The following is an 18,399-nucleotide window of genomic DNA, read 5'->3' as shown; positions in this document are numbered from 1 at the left end:
AATATTTTACTGTTTAAAAAGGTCTGAGAAACTAACATACATTCAAAACAGCAAAAGTGATCTACCTAAATAAAACTGAATGTAGTGATGAGCCAACCCATCCATCCATTCAATTTTTTAGCGAGAGTATACAATGTGCCAATCTGGGATTCGGCAGTGAACTCAAACACCAAAACCCCTGCTTTACAAAATTCAATCATTTGAAGGATCGAATCTCACCAAAATCGAGACTCAAACCACAATAGACCCCATTCCCAGGCATTTTCATTAAGCAAACTATGTGTTTTGTTTTGTTTTAAAAAAGTCAGTTGGAATGAGTACAATCTTAGTTTGTTTTACCCATCTGCCAAACGAGGGGAGTATATATTCAGCTCAAAAGTCAGTTAGTAGGCATTTGAGAGTGAAAAATCTGATCATTTTCTTCATGGAACAAAAAGTGTGGTTGATCACGGGGATGAAATGCAGGCATTTTATCTTGCTTTGCACAGAGTGTAAGGTATAAGATGCAAATCATTAAAACAAGAAATATGCTCCAGAACAAGACACTGTTAGGTGATCACACAAATTGTTTGAGAGAACCAAAGGGGACTTATTAATGGTAGAATCCACAAGTGCTTTTCAAAGAGGTCAATGTGTGGCTTTTTTAAAAAGACACTTTCACTGAGGGTTCAAGAATGCAACAGAAAGCGTGCTAGTTCAATTTGTGTAGGTCACACCTTGCATTTTGAAGTCTTCATTTTGGAAATTTAGAATTAAGAATGATTGGCTTTTCTAGTGATTAGTAAATGAACCACAGGTCAGCACTGTTGGCTCCAATCTCATCTCACCTCTCTAAATCTGTCTCAGCATCAAGTAGAGGTCTCAGATGCTTGTCCATCTGTCCCTTCTCTTGCCAGCATCACAAAGGTTTCAAAGGAGTTAAACGTACCAACCTGGAGCAACTAAAGAAACAAGGACAATTAAATGCAATGCATGATACTGGACAGGATCTAACAAGGGAGGAGAAAAAGGCTCAAAAGGACATTATTGGGACATATGGAAAAGTTAGAAAATGGGCTGTAAGCTTCATACCAATGTTAAATTTCTTGAACTGGATTATCTACCCTTAAAGTGATTGAATAGATAAATAGAATCAAATAACAAATGTGACAAAAATCTTAAAATTGGTGGATTGGGGTATCTGGAGGGGGTGGGCAGTGGGAGAAGGTAGGGGTATGGTGGAGCCTTCCGTATGGGTTTGCATTATTTTTGCAGCTGTCCTGTAAATTCAAAAGCATTTCAAAATAAAAAGTGAGAACACAACACCGGCCTGAAAGTTTCTCAGAAACCTCAATCGAATGGCTCCTGCACCCACCCTCATCAGAGGCTGCACTTCCATGATCTCAGCTCTGGAAACTGCCCCCTTGGCCCAGCACCTCCCTGGACATCAGCAGCCCTGCTCCCCAGTACCACACTGAGGTTCCCTAGGAACCTCAGTCTTACACCCCACCCTGTGGGGAGTTTAACCCCCAGAACTTCAAGCCCATCCACTGCTCCCATCTTCACTTGCAGCCAGCGGAGCCCAGACCCTGGGGTCAGGCCATTTCAGCCAAGTTACGTTCCCTGCCATAAACTCTCGAGTTGAGCCCTACAATAGAGTGCCATTAGCACACGTGGCCACTGAGTCCTTGCTCCACGGGTAATCACAATTTAAATGTCCTGTCAGTGTAACATATACGCCGGGTTTCAAGGACTTAGAATGAAAAGAATATTAAATAGCTCGCTGATAATTTTTACACTGATTCCATCTGAAAATGGTAGCTCTTTTTGAGGTAGCTTGAGTGAACTAATATATTTTATGGAAGCTGATTTCACCTGTTTCACTTTTTCTAACATAGCTACTAGACATGTAGCTTGCATTATATGTCTATTGGCCAGCCCTGCAGACTGGGTCTATGAGAAACAGAATCTGGTTCCCCGGGGCAGGGATTAGCAAGATAGGGGCAGGACGTCAAGCCCCCCTCTAGAGGAGGGTCGTAGTATAGCACATCCCGTGGGGACAGGCTACTGCAGGGGAGGGGAGCCCAGGCCTAGACCCCACAGGTGTCGCCACCCACGGACTGATGGGGGTTGGGGACGCTGCTGGGGAAGAGACCAAACATGTCAGGAATTCCTGGCATTTTTGCCGCTTCAGCTACGGGTGCTCACTCAGAAGACCTGATCCAGAGAAAAGGAGGTCGTGTGAGCAGACAGGAGACCCTACACCACCAGCAGAAGGAAGGAGCCCGGGTCACTCCAGGAGAGGCCCCGTTCTACCCAGAATGAATGGTGGGGAAGGGGCCACTGCCTGGCTATCCCCACCAGTTGTCTGAAGTAACACCCAAAGACCCCAGAACCAGATAAAGTAGGGGAACTTGAACACGATGTAGAGATCTGAGGTCTCCCTTTCCTACCTCATTAAACCCACTTCCAATTGCATACCCCGGGTGCCTGGGACAAATGTTAGAAAACTCATAGTCTGTTTGGGAAACATGCTGGGGGCTCACAGCTCACAGCTGACCTCTGCTCTGGAGACTTCCTTTGGCCAAATGGACATGGCCTCAGCTGGGAGGCCTCACTGAAATGGAGGGAGGTGGGGGGAAGAAGGCCTCCCCCTTGGCTCAAAGCCAGGACTCGCTCTGCTGCGATTTGTGCTCCGGAGCTCCCCATGGCATCAGGCGAAGCCCCTTCCCATCTCACTTCCCTCCCTCCGCTTCCCCAGAGCACTCCCCCAGCAGCCACTTGAACAAGAGCCCCGGCTCAGCCTCTGCTTCCAGAAGGCCCACCAAGACACAAGGTGACAGAAGCATGCACAGGTGCGTGGGAAAATGTTACAGGGAAGGAAAAGAAGCCAGTTCCCACCAGGGGTGACTGGAGACCTGTCCTGTGGCAAACGCGGGTAGCCGGGGACCTAAGACTCACCCCCGAGGGGTGTAGGCCGGGGCAGCCAACGCTTTCTACTCTAACCCCAAACTTCCACTCCTGCTTCGTGAGTTTGGTATACAGACCCCACAGTACCTCCTTCAGGCACCAACTGACCCTGGCTGAGCTGGTCCCTCACTCTGTATGTACACACACACACACACACACTCACTCCCACAGCATCCGTGGGTGAGGTGAACGGCACTCAGGACTCGGCAGTGAAAGAAGAGACACTGGGAGAAAAAGCAACAACGATGCCATCACCATGCCCGTCCCCGGAAGGTTGCGGCCGCCCCACCCGGGGGTCCCTGTGGGGACCCCCGCCCTGGAAGCGCCCACCTGCACACCCTCAGCTCCGGGCTCCCCTGAGCACAAGAGCCCGCTGCGGCGTTGGGTCACCCAAAAGGGTCTTTCATCTCTCAGGAGTCGCCCTCCTTAGAGGGTGTTTGGGGATTAACAAGCAATCTTCCCTCTGCTACGGTCACGTATGCAATGGTGTCACCCTGAGTTAGGGTTCAAGTGGGTGCTAAGCCCTGAGTTAGGGTTCAAGTAAGTGCTAAACTGGAGAGTACATGGTCCATTGTGTCGCATCTCTTTGGCTCCAGGAGGGAACGGGGATGGAGGTGGAAGCGTCACTCGGAGAATAACAGGTGGGGGTAGAGGTGCCATCAGCCTCGGGGGGAAGGGCATTTAATTAATGACGCCTAGGCAGGCCAGTCAGAGCCTTTCCTCCCTTCCGCCACCCCAAGATGGTGCTCATCACCCAGATGCCGCGAGGCTCTCTGGGACTGCTCCCATCCATTTATGCAGCATGCATTCACTCGGCACCTGCTGCACACCCGCCACTGTGGTTGGGAGCTGAGACCACAAGACAGGCAGGTCCCTCTTCTTGTGGGCATTAAATTCTAGTGGGAGAGACAGACCCTCTCTCCCTGAAAAACTGAGCACATGAATGCAATAAAATCATCACAGCCAGTGCCAACAAAGAGCTACGTAGAGAGGACACATCACAGTGACAGACAGGATGGCTGCTGGAAGGACGAGGGCACAGCTCTCCAGGCCCACTGTGGGGAAACATCTCTGAGGAGGCAACAATCAGGCAATGTCCACCGAAGTGTCATGCAGGGGAGGGGGGAGGGGGAGGGCAGTGGGACCGGAGCCAGGTGAGAAGAGTGCCACTGGTATAGGGCACGGGGTTAGGGAAAAGGGCAGAGCTCATTTCTGTCGAGTCCTGTCTTTCTCCCGAGTTGGGACCTTGCATGTGGCATTCATGGAGAAGATTGGTCCTTGAGGGAAATGTCAGGGTCTGCTTGTCTTTTCCCCCTCCCCTACCCACTAACAGCAGCAGTACCTGGAGCTTAATGCTCAAAACAGGCTTGACCTGTGTTGGTGTCATTCTTGCCTGGGCTGAGGGAATGGCTTGACTCTGAAAATTCCTCCCAGGCATGACAGGGTAAGCTGGTTTGAAACTGTCATGTACCCCAGAAAAGCCATGTTCTTTAACCCTGATTCAGTATTGCTGGGTAAGATCTTTTTTTATTGTTTTCATGGAGATATGACCCACCCAACTGTGGGTAGAATCTCTTGATTAGGTGGCTTCCGTGGAGATATGTCTCCACCCATTCAAGATAGGGTCACTTACTGGAGTCCTTTAAGAGGAAAGTATTTTGGGAAAAGCTTTAGTGCCAACAGAGCCCACAGCCAGAGACCTTTGGAGATACAAAAGGAAAACGCCCCTGCAGAAGCCTTATGAAACAAGGAGAGAAAGCTAGCAGAGGTCGCCAGGTGCCTTCCCAGCTGAGAGGTGTTCCAGATAGCATCAGCCTTTCTTGAGTGAAGGTAACCTCTTGTTGGTACCTTAATTTGGATATTTTCATGGCCTTAGAACTGTAAACTTGCAATTTAATAAATTCCCTTTTAAAGCCATTCTGTTTCTGGTATATTGCATTCCAGCAGCTTTAACAAACTAAAACACAGGGTTTAGAGAGCTCTGCCCCATCTAAGAAAGACTGGTTCCTCCAGGCAGGGAGCCCAGTACAGTGTCTGCCCATGTGCCTGCCCATGGAGTGAGTTGGTTCCCTTATTTTCCTGGGGCCTTGGCCCTACTCCTGAGTGCTGGTGGTGGCAGAGAGAGGCAGGATCTTGCAGCCTGGGGTGGGGGAGCTGAGCGGGGAGACAGCTGCCGTTGCTGTCCACCTGGCCAGCCTGTGACCCCTTCCAGCCAGGCTGCCTCTCAGAACATGGGCATCTAGTAGGAGGCTGGGTCCAGTGAGCAAGACTTTGTAGTGTTCCAGGTACCCCATGGCTGACCCTGGGACATGTGGAAGGAAGGGGTGAAAGCCGCCCATGCCTTGGGATCTCGAGTCCTGCCCTCCTCCCAGGATAGGCTCACTGACCACAGCGATGCTGGTAGCTTTCTGCCTACCAGAAGGCCACTTCTCTTCTCCTCACCCCAAATGTACGTAAATGGGGAAACTGAGTCACAGTCAATCTGAGCTCCTGAGAGACACCCTCTGGAGGTGGCCAAGCTCTGCCCTCTTGGCAGCCAGAAAACATTGCAAGGAAACAATTGCACACTTCCCTGAGAGGCCTGCAGGCCGTCTTAGAATACCACCTGAGACGCAGTAGGCACCCTCTACCCTGCCAGGCTGCAGAGGTGGGCCCAGTATGTGTTGGACGGCAGGGGTGTGGCAGGGGCCATGCACCCCAAAGCTAAGAACAGCTCCTGCTGCTTTCCACATGGGGCATTTCTAGACCAATGGAGGGAGAATGAGAGATGGGGGGGTAAAGGGGAAGGGGGAGAGAGGGAGGGAAAGGGAATGGGGAGGGAATAGAGAAAAGAAAATGGAGGTTAAGAGAGAAGAGGGCAGAGAGAAAAGGGTAGGGGAGAAGAGAAAACAAAAGCAAGAAGCCAAAAAGCTTTGCCTGGCTCCGTCAAGCGCTCTCCCCGAAGCGACTGGCACCCATACAAGGGGTCCGCAAGCCAAGTGCCTCCCTCGCAGCCAGCACAATCGCCCATTATGGCTGGCTAACTGAAATCAATCTTTTTAATGCTGCCTCGGACAGAGAAGGAGTCAGGCCAAGTCCGGCAGGAGGATCCAGCCCTGTATCGGCTGCACGGGGTGTCTGGCACTCGAAGGTCAGGTTTCTCCCACCCCACCTCCTCTCCTGGCACCACAGGACGATGCCCACAGCACCTCCGGAAGGCCACGGGGCGGCCAGGTCTGAGGTTCAGACCCGCCTGGCTGGAAAGCCTCAGCTCTGGGTGAGGGTCCGCTTTAAACCCCACTCGCCCGGGAGGGCTGGAGCCACTTTCAGGCTTGAAGACGTCTGCAAGTCAATCTCACTGACATGTTTGTAAATAAAAAAAAAAAAAATTGCCAGGGGTGAGGTGTTAATTTTTTTTTTTTAATTTTTTTTTTGCCCATCCTGGATCTAGAATGCATGCCATCTTAGGAATTCCTTTGAGAAAATTCTGGTATCTGTCAAAGGTCAGTGGACAGCAACTAGAAGAGAAACTAAGTCTCCTGGATCTGGTACCTTCTGAGGGTGTAGATGGACAGAAATTTCTTTTTGCTAGTTCCTTCAACCGGTCTGCCTCCACTCAGCCTGGGGAAAGAATGATGGGAAGGAAAGAGAAAAAGCTCTCCTGGCTGCATTCAGAATGCTGCCGAAGTTAATGTCACACAAGAAGGAGGCGAGGCTCCCCTGCCTGGAGAGCCTTTCCCAGCTATGAGTTTCAGGGGTCCAGGAAAGGCAGGGAGGCTGCTCACCACTGAGGTCAGCGTCTTTCCCAGTGCATCCTATAGTTACCTTGTGGTCAACGTGGGCTGATCGTTTTGTATCAGGTTTGGAGATGGTTGCTAAGGGAATCAGAAGAAAGTATTTGGTGGTAAGCTTCATTGTTTGCCAAATAAGCATCAACACAAGCTGTAACTTCGAAAGACTCTGCAGCTCATTAGCACATGTACTAGTGATTAAGGCAAAACAGACACAGGAGGAGAACTCAGGGGTGGGCCTGGTGGTGGTAATATGTCACTGTCCTTCTCCTTTGCCATTTGGCAAGAAGACATCAGAGTCTAAGAAGACTAGCAAAGATCCTGTGGCTAGAGAAATCAAATTACACGGCCTCTTGAGTCACCTAAAGAGGCTAATATGTTATTAGCCACCCAGCCAACAGTTAACCAATGACTGCGGCTGGGAAGGATAAAATAAAAGCATCCTGAATGGTGTTTGATGGCACACTAACTTATGTCTCAGAACCACAAAGGGAAGACAGCCAAATTCTGAACTCAGAGATTCAGGATAAGAAGTACCACTAAATGCTGAGGATAGAATCAGATGAGTGGGAAAGAAATAGAAGATAAGAAGAAACATTATTGTTCCTAAATATTGCATTTCTTTAATTTTTGCTCCAGACATAGTGCTGTGATTCCCAAATGCTCATCAGCTGGCCAGATCAGAACCACCTGAGGCTCTATTAAAAGTACAGGTTTGACCTTCTCGACCAAAAGGGGGAAGAGTGAAATGAGACAAAATAAGTGTCAATGGCTGAGAGATTCCTAACAGAGTTGAGAGGTTATCCTGGGTTATTCTTATGCATTAAGTAGATATCACCTTGTTAGTCAAGACGTAATGAAGAAGCTGGAGGGAGCTGCCTGAAAATGTGGAGCTGTGTTCCGGTAGCCATGTTTCTTGAAAATGATTGTATAATGATATAGCTTTCACAATGTGACTGTGTGATTGTGAAAAGCTTGTGTCTGATGCTCCTTTTATCTACCTTATCAACAGACAAGTAAACCATATGGAATAAGGATGAATAATAGGGGGAACAAATGTTAAAATAAATTCAGAGTGAAATGCTGGTGATCGGTGAGGGGGAGGGGTGGGGGTATAGTATATATGAAATTTTGTTTCCTTTTTATTTCTTTTTCTGAATAAATGCAAATGTTCCAAGAAATGATCACGATGATGAATATGCAACTATGTGATGATATTGTGAATTACTGATTAAATATGTAGAACGAAATGATCAAAAATTATGAATGTTTGTGTTTGTTCGGTAATTAAAAAAAAAAATGACAGGTTTGAGAGCACCGCCGTGAAACAGCCTGGCTTAGCGAGTTTGAGCGAAGCTTGCAGTATGAATTGTTACCCATCTCTCCAGGAGATTTTAAATGGCGACCAGATTGGAGAACTGGAATTTGGGTCTCTATTCTCCACCTGCTTGAGAAGCCTGGCTATGAGGACTGCAAAGTCAAGGACACACCACAGCCTTGCTGGCAGCCTACCATCCTGGAGAAAGCATCCCCAAGAGGAGAAAAGTCGCCTCGATGAGCGGGCTGCACACACCACTGAAATGACAGGGGAGCTGGCCCAGAGGCACGGTGGGAGCGCGCAGGATGCAGCATCCCAGCTGCTCGGAAATGAACCCAGGTCCTAGAGCTGGGGGCAGGGGTAGAGGGAACTGCAGACCCTTGTCCTAAATCTGTATCTTATCTCTGGCCAGATTGGAGGTCAGAAGTGTGTCAGAGGAGGTGGTGGTGACGGCTGATGACCATCCAGATGAGGCTGTGACCTCCTAAAAGGCAGCCCCACCCCCAGCTCCCTCACCTCTTGGTCAGGCCACTGGGTAACTCCTGGTGGGGAAATCACTAGCCTAAGGATTTTTTAGGATGTGTCATTAGCCATCCAGCCAATCTGCTTCTATTATGCACCAAGCACCTAAACAGTAAGTCTCGGTGTACATTAGAGTCCCTGGGGGCGCTATTAACAATCACAGATGCCCAGATGCACCCCAGAAATTTTGAGTAATCTGGTTTCATGAAGCATCTAGGCAGCTTTCCTTTGGGAAGCTTCCCAGGTGATTCTAATGTGCAGCCAAGGGTGGGTCTGCGCTAGAGATACACCAGTGGGCCTGAAACTTGAGCAGCACGAAAACCACCTGGAGGGCTGCTTGTGCTGCAGCAGGTCTGGTGTGGGGCCGAGGAACTTGCTTTTCTACAAGTTCCCAGGTGCTGCTGTTGCTGCTGCTGGTCTAGGGCCGCACACAGAAGCGCCGAGTTACTCAGTACTTGTATCTCACAAGACTCAGACCTATGAAAATACAGTATTTTCTTTTGCATTTCTTGGCTGGCTTCAAAACCCACCTAAAACTCATACTTCCCTCACTCCAGAGCCACCCAAAACTTGTGAGCATACACGGGGCAGAGGGCTCTAACTAACTACCTGGACCAGCGGGGCCCCTGATGGCCGTGGAGGCTCCCACACCGGGCCCAGCTGTCTCCCCTCTGAAGCGCTGAGCCTCTCCCCACACCCACCCACCCCAAGAGCAGCTCCTCCTGCCTGACAGGAGCTCTACGCTCTCCAAGACCTGCCACACAACTTGCAGGACCCAGTGCAACGTAATGATGCACGGCCCCTAACTCAAAGATTACAAAGAGCCAGAAGGCGAGGGCAGAGCCTTAAGCCAAGCACAGCATCGATGAGACCACACGGTGGGAGCCCACGAAGTAGCCCCCGGGGCCCCAGCGGTGGCACATCTCACACTGCTTTGCCATGGAGACTCAGGACCGAAAAATCATGTCACCAACGAACAACTCTCTGAACTATAGCCTCAAAATGTGGTTCAATTCCAAAGTAAAATTTAGGTAACAGCATGCACTGCTTTTGTGTTGTATTATTCATTAGAAATTTTAAGTTTTGAGTTCTATGTTACAATTAGGCAGACACTTATAGTTAAATTCTCAAACTGTCCATGTAAAATACCACTAATTAAAAATTCGTATTTCCTGTTCTATCCCCACTCCCTAGTCAGAAGTCAACAGAACAAGTCACCCAGTCTCTCCAGGTGTGGGAACAGGTGCCAGTATGTCAGATGGCAGACCTGAAACGATGCTTCACTTACACACACTCTTTGTTGGTTAAAAGCTAGGCGATGCACTGTTAGGGGTTGAATTATACACACATGCACACCACAAACAGGTATATTAAAGCCCTAATCCCCAGTAAGTGTGAATGTGGCCTTATCTGGAAATTGGATTTTTTAAGATGTAATCAAGTTAAAATGAGGTAATACTGGACTAGGGTGAGTCCCAATCCCATGATTGGTGAATTTACAAGAAGGAAATCTGGACACGACGACACATAGAGAGAAAACCACGTGAAATCAGAGGCAGAGGAAGGACTGGGGCAGCTACAAGCCAAGGAGCACCAAGAAGCCAGAAAAAGCAAGGACGCATCCCCCCCAGAGGCTTCAGAGGGAGGATGACTTGTCCAACACTGTGAGGTTAGACTTCCAGCCTCCAGAACCGTGAGAGAATAAGCTTCTGTGTTAAGTCACCTAGATTGTGGTCATTTGCACAGCAGCTCAGGGAAACTAGCACGTGCATTAACTGGTCTTTCATTTAAGGCCACTTCGTTGTAGCCACCAAACATGCTTGTCACTTGCACTGTTGTCCTATTGCTGCACTGACAGATTACTACAAACTTAGCACCTTACGACCACACATTTATTACCTCACGGTTCTATAGGTTAGATCCAATAGGCTTGGCTGAAATCCAGGTATCAGTAGAGCTGCATTCCTTGGTGAAGGCTCTTGAGGAAGATCTGCTTCCAAGCTCTTTCAGGGTATTGACAGAATCCAGTTTCTTGTGGTTGTAGGATGAAGCCCCAGTTTCCTTGCTGGCTGTCAGCCCAGGGCCATACTCAACTCCTAGAAGCTTCTCTGGCCTTTGCACATGGCCCCCTACATCTCAAAACCAGCAACAATGCCTCAAGTCCTTATGCTTAAAATGCCTTCTGCTTGCCTCTTCTGCTGCATCTGATGGAATCGGGTGCCTTCCTGCTTTTAAGGGCTCATGTGATTACATCGGCCCCACCTGGACAATCCAGGATACTTTTCCTATTTTAGGGCCAGCTGATTAGCAACCTTAATTGCATCTTCAAAGTCCCTTCACAGCAGTACCTAAGATTAGTGCTTGATTGAAGAACCGTGGACAGGAAATAGAGGGGGAGGCAGAGATCTGGGGCGACATCTTCAGACTTCTGCTGACCACACCACTCTCCCTGTTTACCAGAGCTTTCCAATGAGCAGGCACTTGGAGACGCTGCTTAATTGGTACCTGGACATCCAGAACTCCAGGGCTTCCAGCACCTGGACTGGCCCAGAGTCAGGAAGGGGTGCCAAAGCTGACTGAGAAGACAGAGGGTTCTCAGCACCTCCTGGCACCCTGAAGAAGAGAGGGGAAAACGCCTCTGCTCCCTCTTTATGCCTTCTTTCATTGCCTTAATTAGAGCTCCAGTAACTTTAAAGCAGCACTTGGGAAATTAAGATCTGTAGGCAAAGTCTGCAGCAGGACAAATGAAGTCCTTGTTCCTGGGAAATGCAGATCTGACTAGCTAAAGATAATCCCCAACAACAGGGTAGCATATTACAGATGCCCTCCGGCCTCGCCGCCTCTAATTCCCTTCCCGCCCACAGCTGCGCAAGGAGTCTGCTCATGTTCAGTACGCAGATCTGGTCCTGTTCCCTGCCTGTTTCTGGCCCTTCCATGGCTCCCCCATTTGATGCCAAAGATTCCCAGTTCCTGGAGGGTATAAACGGCCCTGTGATCTGGCCCTGGTGGTCCCTCCAGCCTCACTGCTCATGGGTCCCCGCTCACTCTGCGGTCCGCCTACGTGTCCCCAGTTCCCTGCACACACTGCCATTCCATGTTTCCAGGACTTTGTTCTTGTTCCATCTTTGCTCTCACTGCCTCTCTGTTTAGAATATAATATACCCCCCTCTCCCACCCCCTCTTTACTTGACTAATCTTTAATCATCCATCACTCAACTCAAGTGTGCGTTGACTTCTTCAGGAAGTCTCCCCTCCCCCCATCCAGGCTGGATTTGGTGCCCCTGAGTACTGATTATCTAGTTATGCTCCTGTCCTCTCCTCTAGAGGATGACTTCCCAACACTGCCTGGTCCTGGCACAGCGGGACACTCAGTACATGGTTGCTTAAAATCGATGACAACAGTGAAGGCTCTGGCAAGAACTTAAAGCAATCATACCTGAGCTCGTGCATCTGAAGTTTCATTGGAATTGTCAGTGCCAGAGTCAGGAAAGGACCAGAGGAGAGGTTATCCAAAGGACTGGCGACTTCACTTATGGGGCCCAGCACAAAATGAAAGTGTGGGTCTCTTTTGAAAAATTAATAAGAATTTCAAGATGACAATAGCAGTGCAAACCAAGTACTGGGCCTTTCTGGGTATGGCCCCTCATGTGACTTCAGAGATTTTGCACCCAAGCCGGCCCTGCCCGTCTAGAATCTTCACGTGAACTAAAGGGTGGGGCCAGCAAGGCGGAACACTCACCTTCCATTTCCCAAATGTGTTAAGAGCCTGTGATGTTGACTTGTTGAAACAGACTTTTAGTTGAGGGAGGGAAATAATTCAGTCTTCCTATTAGCCTCTTCTTTGGGCTAATAGGAAGATACTATCCACGTTCAAACACTGGCCACTTGGTATAAAGCATGTGTGACATCAACAGCCTTGGACCTGGGCACTTGGGAACCCATTTCTCAAAGCAGTGGTTGAAAATATTGAGTCACATTAGTGTGCGCGTGTCCACAGCCAGCTCCACCCACAGTTGGGCCCAGAGGGTTTCTGGAGTCACCTGGGAGACTGGGCTGCAGACCAGATGGTTCTCGTGAGCACAGCAGGGTCTGCATGGGGCTGGCTGGACACACCTGGGTGGCACTCCAGACACAATCAATCAGGCCCAGACACACAACCAGTTCCACGGAGGATCAAGGAGATACAAAGTACAGAGGTGTGTACAGAGCTCCTGGTGGATGCCACAGAGTAAAACTGGGGGAAACCAGGCTGCAGGAAAACTATAATGTAAGGCTACTGGGGAGCAAGGAAGCTGCGAGGACACGTTTCTCCCTTGGTGCCCCTGCTTTTCCTTGCACCGGCTCCACCCTGCCCCCACTTCTCTCCTCTGTCCAGTTCCTTCTGCTTTCATCTGATTTCTGTCTCCACATGTCTTCAGACTCCTGCCCTGGCTTCACTCTCCCTACCTAGTGGTTCTGCTTTTTCGGTTCCCATGTTTATGGCCAACCTCTTTCGGTTATCCACACGCTCAAAAGAGGAGTCAGGACAGGCCCAGCCGCCCAGGCATGGAGTCTCTGATGCTGGCCAGGCTGTGATGGTCAGGTGTCCACCCTGGTCCAGCCAGCCGTGGCTCAGGGAGCAGACCATGTGGTCCAACGAGCAGCCCGGTTGGGGGAGTGTGGGCAGGGCAGGTGGGAAGGACCCTTTCTGGTATAAGACAGAGCAGGCCTGCAGAGTAGCCCTGGTGGCAAAAGGTCCAAGCAGGTCTGCAGCACCAAGAAACCTGGCTGTTGGCAGCTGCCCCTAGGCACTGGGCTGGGGTCCGCGCAGGAGGGGGCAGGGGCAGGACCTTCAGGGGATAGGCAGGGCCCCACAAATCTTCAGAAGGTCCTCAAATTAAGAGGCAGCCCCCAGAACTGGGCACAAACCTAGACTCAGGAAAAGGCAGAGCCCAGTAGCAGGACCTGACTCATAACCACCGAGACTGTGCTAAACCCCAGAGGAACGCATGTAGCCTTCTCTGATCTTCTGCTGTCAGGAAGTGGACAAGTCAGAGGTTGTCAGACCCCTGTCAGCACAGGAAAGCCATGGGGAGAGGTAGATCCTGGCACCAGGAGAAGCAGGTCCCTGTTCCCAAGAACGTTCACAGCATGAGCTGGTTCCACCTCGACTAATCAGAAGATTTCATTAACCAGAACACCTACTTTTCCCCCCAGAAAATTTGATTGAGTTTCTATTGTGGTTGCATATTGACAGATGCATTTGAAAGTCACTGGGAGCCAGTTTCAGCCAATAATTTCATTGGCTGATCCCTATGAATATGACTCCTTACTTCAATGACCATAAAACTAACCCTGAAGTAAAGATGTGTGCTAAAGTCATTCGCTATACCGGCCAAAGAGATCTCTTTAGGATCACATTACTCTCTTATATAAATTCCTTCAAATGACTTCCCATTGCCACTTATTCTTTCACTTGTTCTCTAATTCAAAAAATTCTGGGTTTCCTGAGAACTGCTTCTGTGCTATCGGTGCTGTACGACCAAGTCCAGATTCCCTAACATGACATACCTGGCCTCTATCTTGTCCCTGCCTGTTTCTTTAACCAAGTGGCTCTCAAACGTCAGCATGCTTCAGAATCACTTAGAGGACTTGTTAAAATATAGATTACTGGGCCCCACCCCCAGGGTTTCTAACACAACAGTGCTATGATGGGGCCCAAGCATTTGCATTTCCAATAAGTTTAAGGGGATGCTGATGTTACTGACCTAAGGACCCCTTGGAGAGCCACTGCCCTATCCTCACCTGTTACCCTGGTCACTTCCCCCACCCACAATCTTGCTTAATACCTCTCCTCCGCTCACCCTCAATAACAGCTACCGAACTTCTTCCGGCTTCCATATGGTGCCATGCCCAGGCTTTTATACCTGCTCTCCTCTTTACCTGGACACAACCTCTCCCTCATTTCCTCTGGCTACAACTTCTTCTGTTTCGAGATCCCAGAGATCCCAATTCCTCCAGCAGACATTACGGAACTGTTCCCTTCCCTCATTCACTCATTTGCATACCAGACTGGGTGGGGACGCAGCTCTGAGGTTCAGGAACAGCCTGTAATCTCTTCCTGTAGCTCTTATCCCACTGCACCACTCTTGCTGGTCTGTCTCCTCTGCACTGCACTCTTGGTGAGGGCAGGAATCAGATCCATCCTGTTTTCCATTTCATCACCAAAGCCTAGCCAATAGTCAGTAGGTGGTCACTGAATATTTGCTGAAGGAATGAACAACATTAATTAGATACTGTTTTATTGGAATATTAAACTACATTCAAAATAGGCAAATTATTAATACTTTAAGCTATTACGTCTACAGTGGTACTCAAAGTGTGATTCCTGGGCCAACAGCATCAGCATTAGCATCATCTGGGAACCTCTTAGAAATGCAAATTCTTAGGCCCCACCCCAGATCTACTGAGTCGGAAGTTCAAGAGTTAGGGTCAAGCAACCTGGCTTTAATAATCTCTCTAGGTAGCTCTGATGCTCTCTCAAGTTTGAGAATCGCTGCTCTACCATATAATGAGTCCTTAAAGGAGTGAAAATACTAAAGCATTCTGAAGGTAATAGGGCTCTCCGGTACTGATAGTCAACATTATGTGAAACTTGCCAGGACTCTGCTGGGCAGAGGTCCTGGGGATGGTTTGCACTCCTGGGAGCTATAATCTCTAAAAGTAGTCAAGCTCAACTTATTCTCAAAATTACTGATGTTTTTTAAAAATGCTGTAGCTCCAGGGAAAGAGGTGTCACTACAAGAGGAAGAGAGTTGGGAGGGGAGATAACTTAAAAATCTTGTAAATAGTTTGAAGGCTAAATTCAAAAGTGACAATAAGGGAAACCAGGTGAGTTAACTCAAATTGTGTGACAAGAGTGAGAAGCATTGGGATGGGTGCTGTTCAGTTCACTGGGTAGCCCTTTTCAAATTCTACATGCTGCTTCTTTGTGAGCAGTAGCTTGTGGCTTCTGGGTGTGAGATGTAAATGCTGCAGAACTGAACACTGAATGGATGTGTTCATCTCGAGTTCTTGAAAGGAGGTTCCCGGACCGGAGTGGGATCCACAATAGGAGTCAGGGATGATGAAGGACAGAACTTGGCAAAAAACAGAAACACAAACGAGAACTAAGTTAGTGCTAGACAGTGAGGCAAGGAAGAGGGGCCTGTCATCACTCATTTTCCCTAAAATCATGAAGAAAGGACTTTGGACTGGAGTCCCAAGCAAGGAAGTCTTCAGGAGGCTTTGGAAAGAAAACCCCAACCTGAATGTGGGGAACTTGTCCCTGAAATCATACCAGAGAGTGCTCACTCTTTTTAAGCCTAGGAATGTGGAACTCGTGCAGGTATGTGGCATTCAGAATATATACCTGCCAGGATTGATACAGAAAAACTGCTGGGGGGATCTCTGTGACCAGACACCCAGCGTACACCAGTCTGGACCAGGCGGAATGGCTGAGACCCCACACAGAACTGTGAGTTCCCCAAGCTGCAGATGCTGGATTCTCTCCCCCATAGACACAGCAGCCTGGTTCCCCAAGGGGAAAGGAAACAGATTTTACTAGCAGCAAGGGCTTAACTCAACCACATTCCAATTGCAGAATTAATTAACCAAATTCTGACTACTGGAAACAGGCCTCCAGCCAGATAAACCTGAAATAAGCTCTAAAGGAACGAGGAGTTTTTGCTCCAGCAGAGAGGGGTGGGGCTAACGAAAAAAAAAAAACACACAAGAAAAACAGAGGCTTTTTTAATTGGACAGCCCAAAATACTGGAAAAGAGCTGGAACCCAAGAAAAGGGGGCACATGGAGCCTGGAGATAGATAGAGCCATGTACCAACTCAAGCTCTTGGTTGACAAACCCAAGGAGCTGGGGTCTGGCTCTAAAAAGGCTTCATAAGAAAGTCTGACATCCTGCTGAATCTCCCCCTCAGGGAAGCCTGATGGTAACTACTCTTCCCTCCTGAGATGTGGGCCTGTCTGGTCTAGGAAAATCTGACTGGGACCCTCCTCAGAATAAAAAGCCACCATACAGGCAGAGCAAGAAACAGAAAAATGAGAACTGGAAAATTCTGATCAGTTAAACAGAACATGTGCTAGAGGTCTAGAATAAACTGAACTGAATGCCAAAGAACAGATACAGAACAAAGCCATCCAGCAAGAGTACTCTAGGTAAAAGAGTGAAAATAACCTCCAGAATAAACTAAGGAAATCAAATGCCTAGACATTAGCAAAATGTAAGGAGACATACTAGGAAATTTGAAGGAAAATTGAAGATATGGCCCACTCAAAGGCACAAAACAACGCTTCAAATGAGATATAGGAGTTGAAACAACTAATCCAGGATGTTCAAATAGACATGGAAAATTTCATCAAAATTTTTTTCATCAAAAATTTCAAAAACCAAATCAATGAATTGAGGGAGGATATAAAGAAGACAGTGGGCAAACAAAAAGAAGAACTCAAAAGTTTGAAAAAACAAATCACAGAATTTATGGGAATGAAAGTCCCAATAGAAGAGATGAATAAAACAGTGCAAACCTACAACAATAGATTTGAAGAGGCAGAAGAAAGGATTATTAGGGAACTAAAGGACTGGACAACTACAGTCTGACAAACAAAATAAAACATAGGGAAAAGAATGGAAAAATATAAGCAGGGTCTCAGAGAATTGTGTGACAACATGAAGTGCATGAATATATCTGTTTTTAGGTGTTCCAGAAGGAGAAGAGAAGGGAAAAGGAGAAAAAAAAACTTTAGGAGGAAATAATCACTGAAAATTTCCCATCTCTTATGAAAGACATAAAGTTACAGATCCAAGAAGGGAAGTGTACCCCAAACAGAATAAATCCAAATAGATACTGCAAGATACTTACTAATCAAATTGTCAAATGTCAAAGAGAGAATTTTGAAAGCAGCAAGAGAAAAGCATTCCATCACATACAAGAGAAGCTCAAAAAGACTATGTGTGGGGTTCACGGGTGGTTCAGTGGTAGAATGCTTGCCTTCTACGTGGGAGACTCTAGTCTGATTCCCGGACAATGCACCCACACACACACTAAAAGAGTATGTGTCAATTTCTCAGCAGTAACCATGGAGGAGAGAAAGCAGTGGTATGATACATTAAAGATTCTGAAAGAGAACAGCTGCTAACCAAGAATTCTATGCCCAGCAAAATTGTCATTCAAAAATGAGTGAGGGGAAAGTGATGCAATGGTGGCTCAGTGGCAGAATTCTCGCCTGCCAGGCCAAAGACCTGGGTTCGATTTCCGGAGCCTGCCTATGCAAAAAAAAAAAAAAAGAGAGAGAGAGAGGGAGATTGAAATATTTTCAGAAAACAATCACTGAGAGAATTTGTTACTAAGAGACTGGCTCTGCAAGAACTACTAAAGGGAGCACTACAAGCAGATAGGAAAAGCAGGAGAGAGAGTCCAGAAAAGAGTGTAGAAATGAAGACTTTCAGTAAAGTAAAAAGAAAGAAAAAATTAGATATGACAAAATATCTAATAATCCAAAAGATAAAATGGTAGAAGAAAGTACTGCCCTTACAGTAACAACACTAAATGTTAAAAGGTTAAACTTCCCAATCAGAAGACAGAGACTGGCAGAATGGATTAAAAAACAAGACCCATCTATATGCTGTCTACAGGAGACTTATTTTAGACCCAAGGACAAAAATAGGTTGAAAATTAAAGATTGGGAAAAGATATTACATGGAAAACACAGTCAGAAAAGACCTAGAGTAACTATACCAATATCCAATAAATTAAACTTCAAATGTAAAACAATGAAAAGAGACAAGGTCATTATGTATTACTAA

This window comes from Tamandua tetradactyla, chromosome 15, assembly GCF_023851605.1.
Source record: "Tamandua tetradactyla isolate mTamTet1 chromosome 15, mTamTet1.pri, whole genome shotgun sequence".
In the NCBI taxonomy this organism is placed as follows: Eukaryota; Metazoa; Chordata; class Mammalia; order Pilosa; family Myrmecophagidae; genus Tamandua; species Tamandua tetradactyla.
Note: the sequence above shows the minus strand (reverse complement) of the source record.